Below are 6,000 nucleotides of genomic sequence, written 5' to 3'. Positions count from 1 at the left end.
TAATTTCATTTTCTGAGTTCTTCATCTCTGATTGGTTCTTTTTTATATTTTTCTGTCTTTCTGCTGAGAGTCTCACTAATATCCTCCACTGTTACACTGGTACACTGATACACTGAGTATTTCTATGGTGATTGCTTTGAATTCACCATCAAGCATATTGCTTAACTCCATATTATTTAGCTCTTTTGCTGTGGTTTTGTCCTGTTCTTTCATTTGGGCCATATTCCTCTGTCTTCTCATTTTATCTATAAGTATATTTTTTAATAATTAAAACCTTATTTTAATATCATATGCATTTGTTTCTGTACTTATTAAAGGTGTAGTTAAGCTCAGCAACTTATTTTTAAATCTTATGAAGATAAATCTAAACAGGGCCAAAATGACTACATTTTCTAAGAATGAATAGATGAACCTATATGGGGGTGAGCAGTGTTACAACTGCATAGATTATGCTCCAAGGTAAGCAAGGGCTCTTAGCTTTGTAAATGTTGTCAACATAGCATCACCATCACATCAATTTAATTCTAGAAGTTCATACTAATCACCATTAATGGATATTACTTTTGCTACCATTTTTTCTAGAAATATAGTTATTTATTATGGGTTATAGATTTGCATATTTTTTAAAAAAATTAAAACATGATAGGTTTGAAAAAGTGAAATTCCCCTATGAGTTTGTATATTTTAAAACTTTAAAAATAATTAAAAAACATCATAAAGGAGCAAGCAAGAAGAGAGAATACACTGCTTCCTGTCTTCTAGGAGGAATCAGTTAAGCATGTTGTAAAGTAAAATATGGCTTGATTTCTAAATAAGTTAATTTTGTTTTATTAAGAATAATTTATATTCTATTTGAGACTTCTAAAAGATTTTAAATACTGTGTTAAGAAAAATGGTTTCTGGAATGCCCAGGTGGGTTAAGCATCTGCCTTCAGCTCAGGTCATGATCCCAGGGTGTTGGGATCGAGCCCTGAATTGGGCTTCCTGCTCAGTGAGGAGTCTGCTTCTCCCTCCCCACCTCCCCCTCCTCCTGTTTGTTTTATTTCCATGACTAAAGATATGATATTGAATATAGTTAAAGAATAGCTTATGGATTGACTTTTTTTTAACTTTGATAAGTGCATTTTGCAGGAGATAGTTAAGTAGATAGGTAGGTAGATAGAAGGTAGAAGATTATGTGTATGTATCTAATCATTAATATAAAAAGCAGAATCCTCACTATTCCAGAGAACCAAGAGGGCAGGCCTGACTAAAGGTAATACAAAAGGTAATACAAAATGAAAATATGGACTGCATTTTTCCAAGAATTTGCTCAATTTTAAACATTAAATTTAAGCTTTTTATTAAGACAGTTCTGAATTTTAAGTACGCAAATTTAAGTGGGGAAAGTGGGAGAGTGGGTAACTAAACTTTAAAGTGATAAGAAGAAAAACTGCACTATAATACATAATATATATTATTGTATAGAATAGGTTATTACAGACCAGTATTGAAGAATTCTCTTGGCAAAAGATATACATTTTGATACCCAGTAGTTCTGACATTTGTAAATGTAGCCATGTAAATTATTTTTTAATGCTTCCACACAAGGAAAAAGTGCTTCCTTGACTTAATTATATCAATGAGTGAAATAACAGACTCTTCCTTAGGTATTCATATTCTTTTTGATAGTCAAAAGCTTAATGTTTTAAAGATAATACAGGTACTTTTTGATGTATGGCTTTTTTTCTTGGCATGAATCCCTTAAAATAAAGTAAAATTCATCATTTCCAACTTATGTCAAACTTTGGGAAACAATCCTCCTTCTAAGTAGTGGAGACAAGTTTATTGGCAAAACTATAGAAAATATAAGTTCTACTGACAAAAATATTTTTTATTGGAGAAGATACATTTATGTTTAATTTATCCAGAGTCTAAAGTCATCTGAAGTCAGCAGCGAAGAACTTCATCATGAAAGCAACATTTTAATTTCTATGCAAAGGACTGTATGTTAAGAAATCACTTAATGTGGGACTTTAAGCCATCTAAAACTAACATTTTTATGAACAGAGTCCAAAGACGATGGTATTTTTCTATGTTTGATACAAACATTGACTCTTGGGATTTGGAAATAATAGAAATAAAAAACACCAAATGAAAAAAAAACCCCACAAAATCTTACTCTGTCCTTTAATTTATTCATTGGAGGCATAATATTTAAAAGCTTTAATGGTAACATTCATTCAAAATTAATTGAGCATAACTCTGTGCTGTGCACTGCTTTAGGCACTTGTATTATGTAATTGAATCTAGAACTCATAGATCCCATTTGCCTTCTCCTTGTCCTGACTGACTTATATTCTTTCTCTTTTTCTTTCTTACTTTCTTTTGCATATATTTGCTATATATTCCAGTGGGTGCAAGTTTTTTATTATTTTAGTCATTAATCTAGACCTGTGCTGTATCTGATGGGATGGCCACTAGCCATAGATGACTGTGAAATTTAATTTAAATTTAAAATTGAGTTACTCAGCTCACTATCTACATTTTAGTGGAGTCCATAGGATTTTATGATGGATTGGATGAGAAATGAAGAGAAAAGAAGCCATCCATGAGGATTCTAAGTCCTTTGTCCTGAGCATTGCTATGGGTGGATTTGCTAACAATTGAAATGAGAAAGACTGTGTATGGAGATTAGTTATTGCATTTGTACATGTTAAACTGAAGACATCTATTTGACCTCTAGGTGCAAAAATTGGGCATAGGGGGTGAGTGGGCTTTGGCTATCTATACAAGTCAGGCATTCAAAAGAGAGGTTTGTTTGAAGATTTTAATTTGAAAGTTAATAGCATACAGATGATAGTAAAGCCTGAATCAGATCACTAAATCAGCAAATGTAGACAGAGAAGAAGAGATAAAGGACTGAGACTTCAGACCTGCCAAAATAAAGATACCAGGTAAAAACTGAGGAAAGGGTGTATGTAGGAGTGTGGTATCCTGGAAGCCCAAGTGAAGGGTATATCAAAGGGGCAAAAGAAACAATTTTTTAAAAAATATTTTGTTTATTTATTTGACACACACAGAGAGAGATCACAAGTAGGCAGAGAGGCAGGCAGAGAGAGAGGGGGAAGCAGGCTCCCTGCTGAGCAGAGAGCCCGATGTGCTACTCGATCCCAGCACCCCAAGGTCATGACCTGAGCCGAAGGCAGAGACTTAGCCTGCTGAGCCACTCAGGGACCCCAAAAGTAAACAATTTTGTTAAAGCCTTTGATGAGTCAAATATGATGAGAACTGGAAATTAACCATTTGATTTAGCAACCTAGATGCCTCCAACAGAAGCAGTTTCTGAGAAAAATTAGAGTGAAAGCTTGATTAGAGGGTATTGAAGAATGTGGAGAGTTTCAAAACAGAGTGTAGAGGTGACTTTTTGAAGATTTTTGGTACAAATGGGATGGTAGCTAGCAGGGAAATGGAGTCAAGAGAAAGAACTTTTCCAGTCAGGAAGTAGGAGCTTGTGTGTATGGTGATGGAATGGTCCAGCAGGGAAGCAAGAAGTATTGATGACGTAGAGGGAAAAGAAGAGAATTGTTGGAGAGAGGTCCTTGCTTAGAAGAAAGGGCATAGAATCTGTGCTCCCATGGAGTGATTGACCTTAGACAGGCTTGCAGGGCACTCTTCCATAGCAATGGATAATAGAACTCATACATGAACAAATAGATGCTAGAGAAGGTACATGAGGTGGTGGGAGTCTTGGGAGTTCTCTTTTGAATGCTTGCTTTCTTCAGTGAGGTGTTAGGTCATTGAGAGTGAGCATATGGGAGGAGATTTGGGGGAGTCGGGGTTAAAACAGGAAGTGGAAGATAGACATTTATGAGTTTATGATACATAGTATCATTGGCTGGCAATACTGAGAGCCCTTTTGAGGTACAAGGCACAAAGTAAGAAAAGTCCACATGATTGTGTGAGTTTCCCCCGGCTTTCATTCATGCAGATACAGTTGTGGAATAGGGCAGAATACATTTAACCATGGTCCTGGCTTTGCCAAACTAGTATCAGAGAGAAATACAAGTAAGGAGATTAATTTTATAGACAAGGGAGTACTTAAACTCATAAAGGGGGATAGAGGACCTCATGGAGTGAGGAGCAATGACAAGATGGTAGCATCTAGAGCAGCAGTTGTTTGTGTGGTCTGGGCACTTCCGAAAATTCTCTCATATTCTTGCAGGGAATCCAAACTATTTTCATAATACTAGTAATATGTTACTTGCCTTTTTCACTCTCATTCTCTCATGAATCTACAATGCAGTTTTGCAGAAGCTCATGGTGTGTGATATCAAAACAGATTTAATACAGAAACAGATACGAGACTCCATCTGCCTTCTTTAACTAGACCTTAAAGAGACTGTCAAAATGCAAACAGTCTACACTTCTCTGTGAATTTATTTTTGCTTGGGAAGTGAAGTGATTTCCCAAATGTGGAACTTGCTACTAAAATGTGTATTTATATTTATGTATGATAAGTTTACTCTTGCTATTTTAGTAAAGTTTTAAATCATTTTTTTCATTTTTAATTTATAATCCAACAAAAAACAGTAAATATCACCCACATAAATAAAAGATTTTTGGCATCTTCAGTAATTTTGAAGACTGAAAGTGTCCTGAGACTTAAAAAATTTGGAACTGATAAATATTGGTAAAATTGGTAAAATTTGGAATTGGTAAAAATATTGTTGAAATCATAGTAAAATAAGGAATGATCTGGAAAGATAGGCGGTATTAATAAAAGAGTAGAATGCATGACATTGAGGTGGAGGAGGAATTAAAGTTATGGAGTGCAAAGTCTATAGCAGTAGTGTCTAATAAAATTTTCTGTGATAATAGAAATGCTGTATATTTGGGGCTGTGCAGTATAATGGCCACTAACCATGTGGCTATTGAGCACTTGAAATGTGGATAGTGGAACTGAAAAGTGAAATGTTAATTTTGTATTTAATTTATTGAATTTAAATATAAATAGTCACATGTGTCTACTATATTGGACAGTATGGTATAAGACTGTATGGCTGAAACAGATTGGGGGACAAGACTATTGGAAAAGAAGAACTCAGCAAACATGGGCCAGAGTGTTGGAAGGATCAGCTATAAGTGTATTTTGTATATCGAAATCATCAAGCATTGGGGTGCTTGGGTGGGTCAGTGGGTTAAAGCCTCTGCCTTCGGCTCAGGTCATGATCCCAGGGTCCTGGGATCGAGCCCCACATTGGGCTCTCGGCTCTGCAGGGAGCCTCCTTCCTCTCTCTCTCTGCCTGCCTCTCTGCCTACTTGTGATCTCTGCCTGTCAAATGGGTGAATAAAATCTTAAAAAAAAAAAAAAGAAATCATTAAGCATTAATATATTAATAACCAAAATGACTAATTTTCATAGAGCACATAATATGTACCAGGCTGATACCCTCACATGTATTTATTCATTTATTCAATACAGTAGCTCTGAGATTTACAGTACTCTGATGTCTATTTGATGAGGAAAAGGACAAATAGCTGTTAGGTAATGGGTCATAGATGCCAGGTGACATGCAAGGAGGTTGAGGCAGATATAAACCCGGTACTCTGACTTTAGAGTCCATTCTTTTAGTCTGGACATTATATTGCCCTTCTGTCTGAGGTTGTTAATCTTTTCAAGTTGTTCTTTAAATATTGCAGGTAGCTGATTTGACGCTAGCTACATTTTGTACTAGTTGCTAGACACAATCCTACTTAAAGGGCTTAAGAAGCACCTCTAGCAAGACTTTACCAATAGAAAATACACCATATAAATAATTAACAGGTGTGCCCTGGCACAGTGCTTTTTTGAACCTCAGCCGGTGAGGTGTATTGATGGCTAAAATTCCTTTTCAAAGGGAGGATATCAGCCTGACTGAATTTATATTTTCCAGTTGAGCTAATTAGCCCTCCTGGCTATTTTAGTAGTGCTGATAACTGTAAACACTTGTAGGTATTCGTGATGATAATATGGAAACA

The sequence above is a fragment of the Lutra lutra genome, chromosome 11 (genome assembly GCF_902655055.1).
Source record: "Lutra lutra chromosome 11, mLutLut1.2, whole genome shotgun sequence".
In the NCBI taxonomy this organism is placed as follows: Eukaryota; Metazoa; Chordata; class Mammalia; order Carnivora; family Mustelidae; genus Lutra; species Lutra lutra.
This window is presented reverse-complemented; position numbering follows the sequence as displayed.